The following is a 21,238-nucleotide window of genomic DNA, read 5'->3' on the forward strand; positions in this document are numbered from 1 at the left end:
CAGACTCCCTGCTCCCATCAGTGCTCGCAGGCTCTCGCCCAGCCGTCCAGTCTAAGATGACCTACGTACCCTGCGGGCTCCGCCGTCCCGCGGCTTCTCCGAGCCTCACCTCCTGGCCCTTCCACGCTCCTGGCTCGCCCTGCTCTGGGCTGGCATTTGCTACCCTGCGGCCTTTTCACTGGTGGTTCTGGCTGCTCTGAGCACACTTCCCACATCCTCCTGCTTTCAGGTCTGTGTTCCAAACCCACCCCATCAGAAAGGCCTTCTGACCACCCTCTTTAAGACAACAAAGCACTGACCCCTGCCGTCTCTCTTCTCTCTCTGAGCAAGCTTTATTTTTCCGTTTAGAGTCATCTCTGCATGACCCCCAAATCCCTATTGCTTTGTTCTGTGTGCCCCCTGCCCCTGGAAGGATGACTCTGTGTTTAGCTTCCAATGGGCATTTGTTGAATAAACAGATGACTGAATCTTTCCCTGCCTTCCACAGATGCAGGTCCTGTGTTGCATATTACAGAGCCTTTCTCGGTGGCTGTCCTCACCAGCTCAAGAACCTTCACTGGCTCCCTTTGACTCCAGCATGAAGTCAAACTGCTCTGCCTGCCTCTGAGGTCCTACCGCAGGCTCTGGACCCTTCCCGGCTCAGTCCTCTTGCCTCTCAAAGCTGCTGTCTTGCTGCTAGCCGGCGTATGTTGGACACTCGGTATCTCCACGATGGCTCTCAGGATCCCACCTTGTGGGTCTCCCGCCTGGTACTGCCGGATCCACTCACGGAAGAAGTCAGAATGCTCTTTTGCTTAGAGATGTTGATTTCTCCCTGGTTCAAGGTGGAGGATAAAGCAGGTCGATGTGTTTACGGAGGCATCGCTGTGATGCTGGGTGACGACTCAGTCGTTACTGGTTTTAACCTGCTTGACATCTGCGTTGTGAGTTCCCCGAAGCAGGTGGATACCTGGACCCTCAGGTGTCACCCTGACTCTGGCTCAATGCTGACTCCTGGCAGGAGCCCCATATTCCATAGGACTTTTAAGGACTGTGGGAATGCCTACTGTGATAGCTATATGTATTCACAGAATTACCTAATACTTGCCCAAGAAATCATCATGGGAGGCCCCTTGCAGAGACTCCCCCCAGAAGAAAAGGATTCCACTGATGCTCTCCTGGCCCTTTTTTCTGATTTTCCTTTGTGTCACAGCCTTCGCCCTTGACCTTGACTTTGAATTGTAGACTCAGCGTCAGAAAGGACCTTCCTGCAGGGGACGAGAAAGAAAACTCATCAGTTCAGAAGAAACGGAGAATAGCCCTTCTCTATGACAAAAAGTTCTGAGAAGTAGAGCATTGCTAATATCTAGACAAAAATGTCTATTTTGAATGTACTTCAGGATTTCTAAAGAGTCTGAAAGTCTTAAGGAAAGTTAAAACCTTTAGGTATGTGTATTAGTCAGCTAAAGCTGCTGTAACAAGTAGCACAGACGGGCGCCTTAAATATCAGCCATCTATTGTCTCCCAGTCGTGGGGGCTGGAATCTGAGATCCAGGTGTCAGCAGGGCTGGTTCCTCTTGAGGCCTCTCTCCAGGGCCTGTAGATGGCCATCTCCTCCCTGTGTCCTCAAAGGGTTGTCCCTCTGTGCGTGTCTGTGTCCTGATCTCCTCCTCTTATAAGGACACCAGTCCTATGGGATCAAGACCCACCCTAGTGACCTCTTTTTACCTTCATTCCCTCTTTAGAGACCCTATCTCCGAATACACCCCCATCCTGAGGTCCTGGGGGTCAGTACCACCACAAGTGGATTTGGGGGGCACAGTTCAGCTTGTAACTGTATAGAGAACTTTCCCTTTTCATTCTTCAGCTGCAATTTTCTCTGTGCTAGTGAACACAGGGCACCCCTGGGTTACGACAGAGTGAAGGCTGGCGTGTGCTGAACCCATGGTGGGATGAGGCTGCGCTTGGTCCTGAGGGTCCCGGAGGTGGGAGCAGCCCTTGTGGAAGGAGGGTTTGGGGGCAGCACACGGGCCTGGCGCTCAGCACCTCGCCTTCCTCGGACGGCCGTCCAGGGGTTGGGGTACCTTCTCGGCATCCTGCTTTCTGCATCTTGGAAGTTGTAATGAACTTTAATTGCAAGCCCTCTCATATGCTATGGCTTCAATTTAGGCTCCATCAAAATTAGCTAAAATCCACGGGGTTGATTTATTGCGTTTGCCACGGTCGTACTAAAGGAACGTAATTCCTCCTGAAAATGCCACATGCCGGCGGAACAGGAAGCCAATTAGGGGCCCGCGGATGATATATGGGCATTTTAACCAGCAGTTTACTTAATATCCCCATTAAACAAGACTCTTTGCATTAATCATTTCATTCTCCTCCAGTCTATAAGGCCCTTTAATTGCTGCTTAAATGAGCCCTGTGTTTCAGTCCAAATTCAATCTTGGATCGGGAGAGAGAGATCCGTTCCAGGGCTCAGCTGCCCAGCTGGCAAGAGCTGTCAGGTATGATCACGTAAGTTTTCACATTTCTCACAGTCTCATTGGAGCTCCATGAGATTGACAGAAATACCAGACTCTGTGTGTGTGTGTGTGTGGGTGGGTGTGGGTATGGCAGGGAAATGTGTGTGTGTGTGTTTGGTGGGAATGTGTGTGTATGGAGAGAGAATGTGCACACGTGTGCATGGCAGGGAAACTGAGAGCTGTGTCCCACTCAAAATTCTAAGGCCGAGGACCCTGTCCCCCACTGCGTTATTTACTAATAATATTAATTATTATTATGTAGTTATTTGAACCCAGGACTAAAAATTCGATGCACGCTGTCCTGTCGCGCCAAACGTTTTCATTCTGGTGAGTGAAGGAGGGTTTGCAAAGCAAATAGTCCGCAGGCCTCGGACCTGCGGGCGGACTCGCCACGATCCGTTTCTGGCTGCCACGGCCCGGGAAGTCACAGGGCGGCTTTTCTTCTCCACCTTCACTGTCAGTGGAGGAGGGTCCTGGGGTCTTGATGCTGCCACCGGGGGTGAGAGTGCTGAGCCTGGACGAACAGTCAGGCCTCAGAAACGAGCCGCGCCACGGGCAGGGGGCCGTGGGAAAGCCGGGGGGGGGGGCGTGTCTGAGCAAAGCTGGAGGGGATGCTTTGGAACCTGGCGGCCTCCTCTGTGGGTGGTCCAGGCCCCCTCTCCTTGGCCAGAAATTCAAGACGGAGCATACAGTGCTGGTCCTCATAATTTTTGCTCTCCGTGAAATCTGGCAGAGAGAGCCAGCCCCCCCGACCCCCCGCGCCTTGGGAATTTACCTCCAGGATGAATTTTGTGAAATGAATACGTGTGTGTTGGTGGGAGCTGGAAAGAGCTGCTGGGCTTCCTTGTTTGCTGAAAACCTTGTTAGGAACTTTGGGCCACGCCTGCTGCCCCCTCTCGCTGTGTGTGTGTGTGTGTGTGTGTGTGTGTGTGTGTGTGTGTGTGCGCGCGCACGGGGTCAGGGGTTCCCTCCTGCGACCTGCTCCCCACTCCTCCTTTCTGCCCTGGCCACACACCAGTCTCTACGGGAGGCTGTTAGACCCTGGCCCGAGCCGTCAAATGGAGCCCAGGGGGTTGTCAGAGTTAAGCATAGAATTTCCGTAAGACCCAGTAATCCAACCCCTGGGTGTGCATATATATGGATCAAAAAGAATTGAAAAAGGAACCCAAACAATAGTTTCTACACCCGTGTTCATGGCAGTGCTATTCACAACAGTCAGAGGGGGAAGCAAACCAAATATCTGTCAATGAATGGATGGACGGGTGGATACACAGCACGGGGCCCGTGCACACAGTGGAATATGACTCAACCGTGAAAAGGAGCGAAGCCCTGACACAGGCTACAGCGTGGATGGACCTTGAACACACGATGCTCAGTGAGAGAAGCGGACACAGAAGGACACACAGTGTGTGATTCCATTGACAGGAAACGTCCAGAACAGGCAAATCCACAGACAGAAAATGGGTTCATGGTGTCAGGGGCTGGGGGAGGGGGATAGGAAGTGACTGCTCATGGGGACGGGCTCTCCTTGGGGGGATGAGAAGGTTGTGGAACCAGAGAGAAGTGATGGTTGCAGAGCATCGTGACTATGCTAAATCAAGCCCCACTGAACTGAACCGTTCACTTTGGTTAAAATGACGAAGTTGATGTTATGAAATTCACGCACAATTTCCATGTTACCACAATTACAGATGAACTGGTTCTCAGCCGGAAGGAAGCCTCCCTGTGGCATTCAATGAGAGCTGGCCCAAGTCAGGCCCCTCGGGGACCAGGACAGCCTCATTCGTTTTGTTGGTTTATGTTTCTTTTCATTTTTTTTTAAATTTTTTGATGTGGACCATTTTTAAAGCCTTTTTTGAATTTGTTGCAACATTGCTTCTGTTTCATGTTTCGTTTTTTTGGCTGCGAGGCACGTGGGATTTCAGCTCCCCAACCAGGGATCGAACCCTCACCCCCTGCACTGCAAGGCGAAGTCTTAACCACTGGACCATCAGGGAAGTCCCGGTTTATGTTTCATGTAAGGGAAACCTTCAAGGCTGGCTCACCTGTCCACACCGCCTGGCCACCTAAAGGAGCAGAAACCATGGCGCTGTTGTAAGATGCTTGGAGAGGGTCTTGAGGATCCACCTGTGGTCCCAGGGATGCTCCCCCGGGAACCTGGCCATGGGTCATCCGAGGCTGAGACTTCACGTGTGGCCCCCTGCCGGGACGAGAACACCTAAGCCCATAGGTGGATGTGATGTCACAGGTGGGACCGAGTTCTCTGAGTGGGGTTGGGACACCAGGATTCGGTCAAGGAGGGAGTTTAGCCAGAAAGCATCCCAGGACTATGACAAGTTTTGGAATTTTACTTGGTCCACAGGCAGGCAAAGGAAGTCAGAGAGGCGTTTTCCATGTTGGCGGGAGAAGTGGGATAGAACGAATAGCTTTAATTTCAGCAGATGCTGTTCACTAACTTTCCAGCCGGGGTGAGGAATCTAAAGAAAATGGTACAAATGAACTTATTTATAAAACAAAAGTAGATTCACAGACGTAGAAAACAAACTTATGGTTACCAGGGGGTACGCGGGGGAGGGATAAATTGGGAGATTGGGATTGACATACACAGTACTGTATATAAACTAGATAACTAACAAGGACCTTCTGTATAGCACAGGGAACTCTACTCAGTACTCTGTAATCACCTATATGGGAAAGAATCTAAAAAAAGAGGGGATATATGCACATGTCTAATGGATTCACTTTGCTGCACAGCAGAAACTAACACAACAGTGTAAAGCAACTCTACTCCAGTAAAAATTAAAAAAAAGAAAAAAAAAGGAAACGGACTCTGGGGTAGTTGAATACTCCAGAAGGGCACAGAGATACTAAATACATTGTACATCTGTCCCCCATTGTACCACCAGCCTCCGGAGGGTGCCCTTGTTCCACCCGGGGGAGAGTCTGTAAACATTTACTGTCCAAGGAATGAGGAAACTCGTTAAATTGGCACCTAGTATCCTAGGTTCTTTGTTTTCCTTGATATATGCGGTGAACCATGTAGAAAGGTTTATATATATATATATATATATATATATATATATATATATATATATTGATTGATTGATTGATTTTTATTTTTTTAATTTTTTTGGTTGTGCTGTGTGGCATGTGGGATCTTAGTTCCCTAACCAGGGATCGAACCCTCATCCCCTGCAGTGGAAGCACTGAGTCCTAACCACTGGACCGCCAGGGAAGTCCCTAGAAAGGTTAGATTTATTTTTTATTAATTTTTATTGGAGTATAGTTGCTTTAAAATGTTGTGTTAGTTTCTTGCTGTACAACAAAGTGAATCAGTCATATGTATACAAATGTCCCCTCTTTTTGGATTTCCTTCCCATGTAGGTCAACACAGAGCACTGAGTAGAGTTCTCTGTGCGATACAGTGGGTTCTCATTAGTTATCTAGTTTATCCATAGTAGTGTATAGATGTCCATCCCAATCTCCCAGTTCATGCCACCCCCCCACATCCCCCCTTGATAACTATAAATTTTTTCTCTACTGTGACTCTATTTCTGCTTTGCAAATACGTTCATCTCTATGGTTAGAGTTTTAAGAGAAAGTAAAAGATGCCACATCTGGCCAAGATGTCTTTCCACGCTCAAAGCCCAGCGCTTACGGAGAGCTCGGAGAGTCTGTATGATTTTAAGGAAAAGAAAAAAGCTGAAAAAAAGAAAAGCCCAGCATTAACACGGAAGAGACGTTCCTGAAAGGTTGGGCGGATAATTTTTCAATGCCGTTGATGGGACTTGAGGTAGTGAGCACATTGGTTTCTGGATTTCAGCCCCTCTCCTTCCAAACAATGCCGCTTCCCGCACGCGGGGAATCGTGTCCGCAGTTCCCCTCCGTGAAACAGGTTTGCGTTTGGGGAAGGCAACTGTCATTAATTTGCAGCAGCCCACTCTGGCACCTTTAAGCGACGGTTTCCCAGGATAACAGTCTGCTAAAGAATATAATGAGAGACCTATTTCTTGCCCTTCTTTCTTGAAACCGGTGCCTGAAACAAATCCAGCCTTGCCCCTGAGCAGTGAATGTCTGGTTTGTATTCATACTGCATAGATTTACAATGTTTAAATGACGGGACATGTTTTTCCTAAGCTATTCACATACCTAGTGGACACCTGTTGTGTTTCGGGTTAATCAGTGAATAGATAATTGGGTGGCAGCTGCCCTGACCTCCTGAACCACGATTTAATCAACTGACATCAGCAGTGAATTGAAAACAAACAAACAAACAAAAACCCCAAGCACACTTGCCATTATAAAGTGTCCTTTTCTATTATTATTATTACTATTATTATTATTTTAAACTTTGCCTAACATGAAGACAAAAACAAGCCTTTCTTGGCCCGAATATATATGCTGCATCCCCTGCCTCTGTATTCCAGGGGTCTTTCTGAGAAGGATTTGACAGTTTTGTTGTAAATTGTCTTAAACACGCTTTTCCCAATGGCATGTTGAAATGCATCCATTACTGATTATTAGAAACAGGGTGTTTTGAGAGGTTGCTTTTTGTTTTTTGTTTTGTTTTCTTTTTTCCCAAGCATGGAGAACTAAACCACTGGCTGGATTGTGTCATATTTTCTGACCCAGATTGGGACACTTTTGAGGGTAAAACAGGGAAGGTCAGGACCCAGGTGTGAGCTCTGGGCGCGGAGAGAGCTGGTCGACCCATGTATCCGACCTCTGCTTGGGGGTGGACGGCTCCCACATTACTGAGGATCAAGGGTTGTATGTCTCCTGGTTTGGGGATTTCGGTGGTTCCTCTGGAGACCCCCTTATGAGCTATTTTGGTGGTTTCCTGTTTATTAATGGGGAGGAAAGCGGAAACCAAAACAAAGATGGCTTTGCCTGTGTTGCAGCCTCGGTGCTGGCTGAGCCCCCTTTGCTTCGGATTATTCCGACACACCGCATCTCCGAGGCAGCCCCTGCTTCCCCGGAGGCACGAGGATGAAGCTAATAAGGTTGTTTTCAAGCCTAAACCCTAGGAAAATCAGATATGTCTGACACCCAACTCTAATGCTAACCTTTTCCATGAGTTCTTTCCAGCATCGCTCAGAAAGGGGTCCCCCCATCTGAACCCCAGGACTTTGGAAAATGAGGGCACTCAGGGAGCTGTCCCCTGGAGAGGGTCCTGCATCCCATTCAGGCAGGACCATCCTGTTAACAAGGCTTCCTCTACCCAAACCCTGCAGGGTGACTCTCGGAAGGCAGGACCACTTCCTTCAGTGCCCTCGAATATTCGCCAGATGTGTGGGCGAAAGGCAGCTAAATAAACGCCGCTCGGCCATCAGTGAGCAGGCAGCCCAGGAAGGAAAGACTGCCTTGCTTTGGTTTGTTCCCTTTGCTTTCATGGGTCTTCCCAACACAGGGTTGCAGAAAAAAAAACTCTTAAAATCTCATCACTCATTTTGTACCTTTAGGGATGCTGTGAACAGCTCCCTTCTCTGGTGGGGAAGCACGCCTCGCACCCAGAAGGTCGGGGAGTCTCAGGGGAGAGACCCAAGGTGGATAGAGCCCAAACGTCCACCGACAGGTGAATGATGGACTCGGTGAGGTCCATCTATACAGTGGAATCGTACTCAGCCATGAAAAGGAGAGACAGGGAATTCCCTTGTGTCTATTAGGTGCCAGCTGGGGTCTCAGCGGCTGGGAGTCGGCCGTGAGCGGGTGGGTCAGACCAGCCCCTGTTTCACAGGATTCGTATTCAGGGGACAGACAAGAGACAGGGAAATGCATAATTCATGATGCACCCCTAGGAGTCCACAGCATCAGAGAGGATGTGGAGTGAGGGTCCTGCATCCCCATGTGCCTGGGAGGAGTGTCCACACTTCCTGACTCTGTCTCCCTTGGTCTCTCAGGCCAGGACAGAGCTGAGGGCGAAGACGGGCCCTGCGACCTTCACCCAGCTCACCGGGCACCACCTAAGCTGCCCGCAGGTGCTCTGACCGCTGGTCTGTCCTGTTCTGCTGGGAAGGGTGGCAGCTGACACAATTTAGAGGAACACTGGCATTTGGGGACAGAGAAAGCCCGTTGTGCTTTTGGGCTGAGATCATGTCATTATCCCAGACCAAAGTGAGGTTTACCGATTCGGATGTGGCTTCAGACCTTCCTGAGCACCTTCACCTGCAACCCCTGTGCAGGGGCTGTTACCTGCCTCTCCTGACGCCCGCCTGGTCTCTGAGAATTTAAGTCTTGTCTGGACCTGGAGAGAAAGAGGGCAATGACCAGTGTGCAGCTCGTGGATAACATCTGCTAGGACAACCCCTGCACAGAAACAGGGAGACTCTGCCCCACGCTTTCCCTTCCAGCCCCGCCCTTCACGGCGAGGCCCAGGGAGTCAGTGTTGGTTGATGAGTATCCCCCCCCACCCCCCGCCAGCCCCAAATTCATGTCCACCTGGCAAAGGGACCTTATTTGGAAAGAGGGCTTTTGCAGATATAATGCAGTGAAGGGTCTGAGATGAGGTCCTCCTGGATGAGGGTGTCCCTACATCCAATGACAGGGTCCTTCTAAGAGACAGAAGACCAGAGACACAGACACAGAGGAGAAGACTCATGAAGATGGAGGCAGAAACGGGAGGGTTGCGGCCACGAGCCCAGGGACACCCGGAGCTCCCAGAAGCAGTAAGAGGCAGGAAGGACCCTCCTCTGGAGTCTTCCCAACCTCTAGGTGCGTCGTCTCCTGGGGAACAGAAATGCCCTCAGGAGGGTACCCTGTCCACCTGTCCAAAGCCTTCCTGGCTCACCCACCTCTCATAACAGAAAACACCAGGCGCCCACCCTCCCCTTCTCAGCTCCCTGGCAGCTACACTTCCAGCTGGTGGATTTAGCAGGGATGCCTGAGCCAGATTCTGGGAAGGGTTTTCCTAATTGAAGTGGGTAGATGTGAGAGCAGGGACGTTCTCTTCCTGCCATTGGTGCTATGGTAGAAGAATGTGATGTCCGGAACAGTGGCAGCCACTTTGTGCCACAAGGGGGGCACCCAAACACAAATGCCACCAAGCTGAGATGAGAACCTCTTCCTTAACGATTCCACTGAAGAGCTGAATCAACCATTCAGGTAGCAACAACTCCAGACTTCCTGCTACCAGGACTCCTCAGAGCACTGTGATAACTCCCTTGAACCCAGAACCACAGCCTGTGTCCCAAAAGCTTGGGCACTTGGCCAAGTATCTTATGTATTCGTGGTCTTATATTGATTCCCAGGTGTAACTGAACGGGATGTGGAAAATGCATTTGGTTCTTCAGATTTCTAAAGTGTGGAGTTTCTCCTGGGATCAAACTTGGAGGCATCATCTCGACAAAGTTAAAGAACACTTCTTTCCTAAAAGGTCGCCGGCAGATGCTAAGTGCATGTTTACCATCAACGTCAGTCCTGCCCACACACACATTTCCTTTGCCGCGTGCCTGGGGCCTGAGGCCTCCACCTCCCCTCCCTGGGTTTGGAACTGGCCCCCGTCGAATATGGCAGTACAGAGGGCGCATCAGAAATACCCGTGGAAGGCACTCTCTTTCTCCACATTTCTGCTGCCTTAAATTAAAAGAATTACAGTGAACAGCAAAAGGTGAAACTTTGTAACCTAACTTTGTATGTGGTGAGGTTCCCGTGGGAGCTACGTCCATCCAGCCCTACCAGCAAAGGCGGGCTTATTCAAACCAGGAGCGAGGGTCTGAACCGTGTTCCCGGCAGGGTCTTGAGTTCACAGGAGTTCATGGGTCTCTGAGCTGGAACCCACCCAGGTCCTGTTCTCCCTTCAAGAACTCACCACCTTGTGTCCGATTCCCTGTATGAGGGTCCCTATTACATCTCCCCTTAATCTATGAGGGTCCCTATCACATCCACCCTTAACAGTACATCCCAACTGCTAACATGTAAATATCGGTTGTATGTTTCAGACTTAAGGACCGCTTTAAACCACGCATGTAATTGTGTCCAAAAAAGAAAAACCTTACAAATATATTCAATTATCCTTTTGTAAAATGAAGCGGTGCTATGCCTTTGACAGAGAAATGAATGGATTTTATTAAGCTACTGATTACAGAGTGATTATTTAGTATTCCTTGTGTATGGTGTCATTGGGGTCTGCCGGGAGTTTGGAGTTCCTTTTCTTCATTTCCAACATTGATTCTTGCATTAGAGAGCTACATTGAATAATTAATATACTTCCCGTGATGGATGGCTTGCGTGGCCTGGATATTAGGTTATCAATCACGACCCACTTGTTCTAATGTAATCATATTGAAAATGTGTCAGAGGCTGTTTATCCAGGGATGACAAGGGGCGTGTGTCCAAGAATGTGGTCTCCAGCCGCGTGGCGGGAGCGGGGAGCCTACAGATTCCTTCAGCTTTTCCCAGCCACTGTGAAATGGAATTATGTTCCTAAAGGCACCTTATTAAGGGACATTTGCTTTTCCGCTGAATGGGACAGCGATGTGCTGAATCCGAACCTTCCGTGTTCCCAGAGAGAGCAGCTTCCTCGGAGAGAGAGGGTCTCCACGGAGCATCTGTGAACTGAAACCCCGGGTTTGCTTTTCCAAAGAGCTCGCCTGTGGTGTCACCAGCAGAATCACACAGATTCCGTTTGGCTTCTTCCTCTTCTTTCTTAAATTACAGAGCAAAGCCGACGCACAACTCCTGTTCTGGCTCTCCCCACCCGCGCCCGGGGCCTGTGGGTTTACGCTCCCGTGGAAATCTACGCCACGCATGTCGTGCTTTCCAAGGAGGCCTGGAGCTGGCATATGGCTTCAAGGCTTAAATGGAATTCAGCAAAGCAACGCACCAGCCCCCAAGTTACATAGCGCATCTGCGGTCGGCACCGTGAGAGTTTGGGAGAGGACGTTCTTGCCTGTCTGCAGGGTCTCATTTGTCCTGTTGCTGGAGGTGAAAGTGTGGGGTTCCCCTTCTCACATCGGGCGGGGGAGGGCGGAGAGACAGAGACAGAGAGAGAGAGCTCTGGTGTCTAAGGGCACTAATCCCACCATGAAAGATGAAAATCCCACCCTCCTTTAGCCCTAATCACCCCCCAAAGGCCCCACCTCCTCATATCAGCCCACCGCGGGTCAGGGCTTCCACATGTGAGTTTGGAGGCACACACACATATTCAGTCCACGACAGTGAGACTGGTTCTGGACCTTGAAGGAAACACCTGCAGGTGGGTGGGGAAGGGACATGGTTTCGAGAGGCCAGGTGTGCTGGGCAGGTGAGGAGTGCAGGTTCACGCAGGAAGTGGGAGGAAATAAGGTAGTCATGAGCTCTGTATTGGCCTCCGGAGGTGGCCGTGACAAATGGCCACAGGCTGGGTGACTTTAGAGCAGAAGTTTCTCCTCGCACAGGTCTGCAGACTGGAAGTCCAAAATCAAGATGAGGACCGGAGTGCTTTCTTCTGGGGGCTGCCATCCATCGAGGCTGGACCGGGGGACCCTCTCCTGAGACCTCCTGAATGTGTTTGCTGGGGGTCCATCTGGGTGATTGACATCAGCCCTTACCTGGCTGGCAATTCACCCTCTCCAGGGACCACACCCCAGGATGCTCACTGGAGACCTCCACTGACCCCCTACATCCCGGCCATGGGGCGGCCCAGGCCCCAAGCGGGCTCCAGCTGACAGAACCTATTTCAGAGCAGGGTTAAAATGTTCTGGACAAAATGCTTCCTCTGTAGGAGAAACAATCTCAAAAAATGCAATTTCTCTGTTTTGTAAAAAAAAAAAAAGCATGAGATAATCCCTTATATTTGTCAAGGTCTTTCCAGATTGCATGGCATTGCTGTGTACATTCGTGCATTTTACTCTCACAATTAATCGTGATTTTCACTGTTTTACAGATGACAGAACTGAGACTTGGCCAGTTCTTGATATTTGATTCTGACGGGTGTAGGAACAGGGGCCGTCCCTGGTCACGGGGTGGCTTGGCAGATGGGGAGTTGGATGCTGAGGTTGCAGACGGGGATGCATGAGGTTGACCGTGGGTCCTTCCCCTTACCTGGACTCTTTGCAGGTAGAGCAGTGGGGTCCAGTCCCCATTACAGCAGAGTTATCAGGCCCCACGGGGACCCTGCAGCCAGGTGGGCATGAGGGAGGTCTCAGGCGCTGCCCCAGGTACGCCAGGTAGGACAAGACAAGCAAAGCCCAGGCAGGGCTGAATGAGGCACCCCTGAACCCAAAGGGAGGCTTGGCCAGACCCCAGGGACCTGGGAGGGGACTTCCACGTCTCCTGAAGGGGAGGGAGGGGCAGGGAGGGGCCACCCCTGGAAATGGAATCGCGTCAGCTGTGCAGACGGGGTGTGCAGACCATGCTGGCTGCATCCTGGGGTTTCGTTCACCCCCTAGACATGGAGCAGATGCCAGGGCCACCCAACTCAGAGGGCAGTGTCACCTCAGACATCCTTCCCACCGCCTGCCCGGCGCCTGACCCTGCACCAGCTCTGATCCCCATCCCCGGGCTCTTCCTTCTGTAAGTGCTTTGGAGACAACAGCTAACGACCCTACGGTCACCATGGGGCATCGAGAAAGTGCCCAGAGGCACAGGGAAGTAAATGAAAAAATCGCCAATAATCTCATTCCGTGGTCACAACCGTTATTGATGCTGGGTAGATGTCCTTTCTCTATGTGTTCAAATATATACATTGTCATACAAATGGGAGTCAGGCTCTACATACATACTGTGTGTGTGAAATTTTATATACATATAATTTATATATAAGATAATTTAATCTATTTTATATTTATATATTATATAATATTGTTACATATAGTATATATATGATTGTATATTTACATAATATAATGATATATTTATACATTATATAATTATGTAATGTGATTATATAATCCTATAATTATATAAATTATAATATAAATTTATATATTTATATGATTATACATTCATATGTTTATGTAATATAACTTTATATATTTATAGAATTATACATCATATGTATACATTTAAATAATTATACATGTACTTATATAGTTCTAGAGAATATATAAATAAAATTGATTAAAATAATATAATAATTCCAAAATGACAATTTTAATGATTCTAATATTATAAAATCATAGAGTACTTATAAATATAGTTACGCACAATTATATATATATAATTTTTCTGTAAATCTAAAACTCTTCTAAAGAAAAAGTCTGTTTTGTCTGATATCAGTACAGCCACCCCTGCTCTCTTTCGGTTATGATTTGCAGGGATATCTTTTCCCATCCTTTCACTTTCAACCTATTTCTGTCTTTGGATCTCAGGTGAGTCTCTTGTAGACAATATAGAGTTGGATTATGCGTTTTTATCTTAAGTAGCAGACATTTATGTCTCCCAGTCCTAGAAGCTGGAATCTGAGATCCCAGGTGTCAGCAGGGCCGGTTCCCCCCAAGGCCTCTTCCCTGGGCGTGTAGACGGCCGTCTCCTCCCCGTGTCCTCACAGGGTCGTCCCTCTGTGTGTGTCTGTGCCCTGATCTCCTTGTCTTACAAGGACATCAGTCCTGTGGGATCAGGACTCTTTGTACCTTTATCACCTCTTTAAAGACTGCTGTCTCCAAATAGTCACATTATGAGGGCCTAGGAGGCCAGGACTTCAACATGTGAATTTAGGTGGGGGGCAAAATTCAGCCCATAAAAGACCAAGAACCTGGGAATGGGACCTTATTTGGAATCAGGGTCTTTGCAGATGTGATGCAGTGAAGGGTCTGAGATGAGGTCCTCCTGGATGAGACTGGCCCTACATCCAATGCCAGGGTCCTTCTAAGACACAGAAGAGGAGAGACACAGACAGAGGAGAAGCCCCGGGAAGACAGAGGCAGAGACGGGAGGGATGCGGCCACAAGCCCAGGGACGCCTGGAGCCCCCAGAAGCTGGAAGAGGTGGGAAGGACCCACCCCAGGAGCCTCTGCAGGGAGCGCGGCCCTGGGACACCTTGACCTCAGTCCTGGTCCCCGGGATGGGGGTGGATATGGGATAATTTGGGCCACCTTGACCTCAGTCCTGGTCCCCGGGATGGGGGTGGATATGGGATAATTTGGGCCACCTTGACCTCAGTCCTGGTCCCCGGGATGGGGGTGGATATGGGATAATTTGGGCCTCCCAGTTTATGGCACTTTATTATGGCCACCCCAGGAAGCACACAGCTGTGTCCTGCTGAAGAGGAAACTGCCCTCTGGAGCGCGTGGACAATTCTAGAATGGTGGCCCAAATGAAACCTGGACTCTCAGCTTCTCCTGTGACACCCCTCCTTTCAGTGGGATCTCGGAGCCTCGACTTGGGGAAGTGGCAGAAGCTGGTTCAAGATGGCGCAGCGACTGCAGCTCCCACAGTGGCCACCAGCACGTGCCGCAGAGACCTGTTCTTGTCTTGGTGGTTGGCTTGTTTAACCAGAAGATGGTCATTGCATCCCCGTCCCCAGAAGCACCTGTTCCCCCTCAGTGGGGCCCAAGGTCTCTCTCGGTTGGGATGCACCCTCAGCCAGCCACGTGGTGGGACCAACAATTCCTGAGATCTGGGCATCCCGTGGGCCGCCCCCCCGCCAGGCAGACCTGGCCGTCCCATGGAGGGTGTCAGCTACAAATTGGCCCTTGCCGTCTACCTCTACAAGGATTAAATCAAGAGCCGCTGCAGCCGCTGACCTTCAACACCCCTGGAAAGGAGCTCAGGGTGGAGACCAGGAATGAGGCCCTCTGTGCTCTGGGAAAAACTGGTGGAACAGGCCTTCAGATAGTTAGAGCTTTTCAGGAGATGGTTTTATGAGCCCGATGCTTGCATCCCCTTGTATCTAGAAAAGCACTAAACTCCTTTCTGGTGGCGTCTGCTGCACGAGACTAGCAGAAACCCTATGCCAAACTATGTGCTCGACTGCATGCACTCCCCCCCACCAAAGTCCCATACATACTGACCTTCCCCCCACCTCTTTGGAGCGGTTGCTCAGAGCTGTCTGAAATGCTGTCTCACCAGGCTGCACTCCTCATTTTGCCCCAAGTAAGACTCAACTCATGACTCTTGCGTTGTGCATTTTTTTTAAGTCGACAGGGGCACACCCGGAGCTCGGCAGAAACACAGACCCTGGGGACACCGGGTGGCTTTTCACGAACTCCCACCTCCTCTGAACTGCATCGAAGCCCTCGTGGGGACCACCCATCCCTCGCTGGGGGTGATGGGCTTCCGTCCACGCTATCACCTCATTCCCCTCTTTGTGCCCATGCCCTGAGCCCATTGGTCATCATGGGCTTTTCCAGGCGAGTTAAACTTCAGAGGAAGTTTTAGGGCTTTGCTTCAAACTGGTGCCCGTTCCACATGCATTTCCCACCTGGAGAACGTGTGCGCAGCTTCCTGGAGAACATCTATTCCCTCCCAGGTCCTTTTTCTTACCCTGCTGTGGAGTGTGAGGACACGCACGGGACCCCCCGGTTTACGCTGCGCACGTACTAGTCATTGGACATTTTAATTTCATGTCTATTAGAACTCCCTAATGAGGGGCACACCTCAGATGGCGGGTCCCATTAGGGTGTCTGCTCCAATGAGCAGTGGAAAAACCGAGGAACAAATCCAGGATAAAAAAGAGATAAAGCGCAGGTGCCCGCACGCACGCACACACATGCCTACACGCGTGCACACATGTACTCACACCCACGTGTGCACACACGTGGACACGTCGGTGCCGCGGTGACACCGGGTGTGTCAGAGATGTTGGCCCTATTGAAACACTCTCTCAGCCCACAAGGTCACTTGTGGCAATAATCAGCTCATTAGAAGTGTAATCCATCACGCAAGTAATAGCAATTTAGTGCCGGAGTTCAATGCAGCTTGGTTTAATCATTAGCGCCGGCTTGTCAGCCGCGTAATTCACGAGGGATTGTGGGTATGCATGATTTAGCAGGAGACCCCTGACCCCCGCGGAGTAAGGAGCCTGCCTCAGAGGCAAAATCAAGACGGACAATCAGCCAGACCCACTCACGGACAATTATTAGGCTTCACAGCCTGACTGTCATTTTAGTAAGAAAAGAGGGCAGAAAGGGTAAGGAAAAAAAAAAGGAAAGAAAACCCAATGCATCCTACATAATGAAGGATTAGCGTTCACTCCAGACCCGGCTTTAGAGCGAGATGCAGCGAATCACAGCCTTGTCACTTGGTGCCCCTGCACCGAAACGTTTTTGTTTACTGAGTGGTGGTGGTCGAAGCTTTTCCGGTGATTTCCGGGCGGGCGCGGGGTTGAAGACAAAGAGGAGAGGAAGGGGCCGCAGAAGCAGCACCACTGGGATGCTTCGGAATCCAGGCCGTGAGGCGCCCTGCCCCCACCTCTCCTGCCCCGCCAGCCGGGCCACCTGCCCGCCAGCTGGGATCGACCCGTGACTGTCACAAGGTGAGCAAATTCCTTAGGAAACTCTGCAGGGGTGTCAGGCAGGTAGAAGATTTTCCCCGAGGCGCTCATTCATTTGGAAGCTGGAGGAGAATGCCCCGAACTGGATTTCCATGCCCCCCACCCCCAAAAAAATGCACGGTGAAAATTAAACGCGGGGTTTGGTTTGCCCATTGTTATAAATATAGCTCGGTTTCATATTTTATTCCAACCTGCTTGGAAATCCCGTGCGTCTCCTCGGGAGGTGGTGGCCACTCCCGGGGGTGCCGGGGCCCCATGCTTCTCAGTAATTAAAGCCTCTTCTGCCTTGTGATAATTTAAAATTAACCTTGACTCCAAAGAAGAAATTTGTGTGGTGATTAATCCTCGAGCCGCCCCGATTGCTTTGGGTGTTGCAGAGGGTTGAGTTATTTCAGGGAGAACCGCAGGAAATGAACAGCCTGTCCCAGGCGAGGCTTCAAAAGGCTCCGCAAGCGGCTTCCCTGGTGGCGCAGTGGTTGAGAATCCGCCTGCTAATGCAGGGGACACGGGTTCGAGCCCTGGTCCGGGCAGGTCCCACATGCCGTGGAGCAACTAAGCCCGTGCGCCACAGCTACTGAGCCTGCGCGTCTGCAGCCTGTGCTCCGCGACAAGAGAGGTCGCGATAGTGAGACCCGTGCACCGCCATGAAGAGTGACCCCCGCTTGCCACACCTAGAGAAAGCCCATGCACAGAAGCGAAGACCCAACACAGCAAAAATAAATAAATAAATTACTAAAAACTCCTACCCCCAACATCTTAAAAAAAAAGAACTAGGTTCACAAAAGGGAACCAGCCTCAGTGTTCCAGGTAGTTGGAGCTGACTCTTTAAAAAAAAAAAAAAAGTCTCGTCAAGGCCATGACAGAGCACTGCAGCGGGGAGATCTGGGGACCACAAGGAAAGAAGGACACAGGACACACCCGCAACTTCGGGTTCTTCACGCAGCCCCCCTTGGGGATGAGCTCCGTGCAGGCGGGGGCTCAGAGCGTTAATTTTTCACTTCGATTTTATGAAGCAAAACGGGTCAGGGAAGCATCGTGGATGCAGGGGAAAGAGAAGGATGTGCGGGCCCTAGGAACTGGGACGAGGTCTGGGCAAGACCACCTGGCTGTTGGTTAGAAGAGTTGAGTTTCAGCACAAATCCATGGGCTCCATCTGCCCGGGCAGAGTCGATGGAGGGTAACTATGATCCTTCAGCACAGTCGGGAAAAACTTCGGGCGCTGCTGCCCTACAAGATGCTACACAAGGCCCTTTAAGAGGCCCATGGTCCCCCTGACTCTGTTCAGCATTGATGTCCACACCCACCCCAGGACCTCTGCACGTACTGCTCCTGTGTCTGGATTGCTTTCTCCTGGTATCAGCTCTTTCTAAATGTCAGCTCTGCAGAGGGGCCATTCCCCAACCGCCATCCCAAGACCCCCAGCCTGTCTCCCCCCAGGTATTTCCCTGCAGGAATCTCTACTCCCCATTACCGTGGCATCTGGTACCCATGTACCATTTGATCCTTCCTGCGAACACGAGCTCTGAGCAGGCACAGCCGTGGCGCTCACCATGGGGAGGGGCCTGACCTGGATCAGGTGCTCTTGTGAGGGGTGGGAGTGTGGCCACCTCGGGGGGTGCCGTGCAGGAGCGGACGCGGTCCTGGGACCTGCTGCAAAACCCGAGGAACCGGTGCCTCGGTCCTCGTAGGTCTCAGGGCCCATTGAGGGGGTGCCCTGCAAAAGCAAGTACAGAAGTGGCATAAAGAGCGGGTGTTTCCAAATGTATCCAGGTAACTTCTCGGGACAAATGAGCACCTGCTGCATTTCTACCCACTTTCGTGGGGTCCCTGTGGGCTGGCAGAGGGGACAGTGCGATGACTGTGGCCTCAGGGTTTGGGCCCTGAGCACCTGGGCTGCTGAGAACACTGCCTAGTCTCTGGTCCTGCACTCCTGTCCCCATGGACGGTGTCCTGAGACATAGGACCCAAACCCTCCCCCCTGCCCCCTCCCCGGCTTTTTCTTGTCTATCTCTTGACCTTGGAGGGATTCTCAAGCACAGGGTGTGTCCCTGGGCACCTCCCGGAGAGCAAATTTGTCACTAGGATTTGGGGCTCCGCTGACATGTTGGCCACCATAGAGGAGACAAGATGGGATCAGATGGTTATTTCTAAGACTAGGTGAGTCACACAGGTGAATCCATGGTACCTTCTGAACTCTTCCACTGCCAACTTATAACAGGGCCACGTCTCGGAGGAAAATCTAAAAATAAAACTACGTAAGAAAAGGAATGAAATGTTAATGTTTGAAGAAGACATTGTGGCAGAGAGAAAATCATGCGAACACTTGGGCGATAGAAGGACAGACATGATCCCCTGTCCCCCGAGAACAGCTGGTAAAAAAAATAAGCAACTTCAGGCAATTTCTTGTTCTGGGTGACAACGGCCAGGAACCCATCTGAGGGATGAGTTGGGTCAGATACCTCAGGGAAAGACAAGGAAAGTACCTGATTCTAGTTCCAAGTTCCCATTCTGCTCCAAGGGGAGATGTATTCTCCCAAGTTTAACAGTTCTGCCCTAATTTTCAGCCCAATGTGTGCGCTTCCTGCATGATGTGGGGATGGAGTTCATGTAGATTTGGCTGTAGGTTTTCCTCGAAATGCCTGAGGACCGCCCTCCTCCTGCGGTTTTGAGGGTGATGGTTGCACACGGCTAAATACTCGGTGGTAGCAGGTGACGGCATTGAGACACTCGCCTGTGTCAGCCTCCCCGTGGTGGCTTAATGCCCTGGAACACGTGATTCTCATCCTTTTGGATGGTTTGTCTTCATCCTTTGGGTCAGGAGCTGTCTCTCGCCATCAGGTATAACCGTGATCTGGGCGACTCCTGGCAGGGTGAAGGGAACCAGCTGGAAACCTAACACTGGGCTCCCGGGCAGCAAAGCCCCTCCCTTAGTTATTTCTGGGGTCCCCAGGGAAGTTGCACGAGATAGCGTTCCTGCCTACAGGAGCCCCATTATCAGACTTGAGGAGGAAAAGTGAGGGGGATTGAGAAATTCCAAACCGAGGTGCTGGGTGAGTGTCCTGGGGCAGCCGTCACCCATGGCCACAAAAGGGGAGGCGTGAAATGTCCCATATGCATCCTCCCCCAGCCCTGGGGACTAGACGTCTGAGGTCAAGGTGTCCCAGGGCTGAGCTCCCTCCAGAAGCTCCAGGGGAGGGTCCTTCCCGCCTCTTCCAGCTTCTGGGAGCTCCAGGCGTCCCTGGACTTGTGGCCGCATCCCTCCCGTCTCTGCCTCTGTCTTCACGGGTCTTCTCCTCTTCTGTCTCTTAGAAGGACCCTGTCATTGGATGTAGGGCCACTTCATCCAGGAGGACCTCATCTCAGACCCTTCACTGCATCACATCTGCAGAGACCCCATTTCCAAATAAGGTCCCGTTCCCAGGATTGAGGTGGACATATCTTTCAGGGGGCCACCATTCAACTCACTCCAGGCGCCCACAGCATCCCAGCTGTCTGTGTCTCCATCACCCCAAGGCCCCAAAGCCCTGCCCTTACCCACCCTGGAAGGGCATCAGATCCTCACAATATGGGATGGTGGTGGGTGCTGCTCAAAACACTTGTTAACCACTGAACACAGTGACCCCGCACGTGAACCCAGAACCCTGTGCTCCGTGGACGGCCCAGAGGTGGCTCAGCCCTGCGGTCCCTGGCCGGCTCACACCCTCCACCCTCCGCCCGGGCTGCTCAGAACAACCAGCCCCGCTGTGGGGGGAGCCCAGCGAGAGCCTCACCTGGGCTCCCGCCCCGGAGGTGCATTTTTCTATTTAAAAAAAAATTTCTTTTTCTTTGATTGCAGTCAGAAGGTGTATCTCCCCTCTTAAGGGAGTTTAATTGCATAAATAGTACTGTAACCGGTAGGTAGCGCGTGATACAGCAGATCTGTAGAACCTTTCCATCTTCCCAAACCAAGACTCTGTCCCCATGAAACACTCACTCCCCATTCCCCTCCCCCAGGCCCCGGCCCCCACCCTCCTACTGTCTGTCGCTATGGAATCGGACTCCTCTAGGGACCTCCTATGAGTGGAATCACACGCTGTGTGTCCTTCTGTGTCTGGCTTCTCTCACTGAGCGTCATATCCTCAAGGTCCATCCGGCTTGTTCCAAGTGGCAGGATTTCCCTCCCCTTTCAAGGCTGAATCGTATCCCATCGCACCTAAAGAGACATTTTCTTCATCCATTCACCTGTCAGGTGGATTTATGGTTCCCATCTTTGCCGTGTTCTCACCAGGGCCCCGCCACCCTGTCCTTCTCAGAGTTTTGTGCTATTTGTTTTTAGTTTAAACCTGGA

This window comes from Stenella coeruleoalba (genome assembly GCF_951394435.1).
Source record: "Stenella coeruleoalba genome assembly, chromosome: X".
In the NCBI taxonomy this organism is placed as follows: Eukaryota; Metazoa; Chordata; class Mammalia; order Artiodactyla; family Delphinidae; genus Stenella; species Stenella coeruleoalba.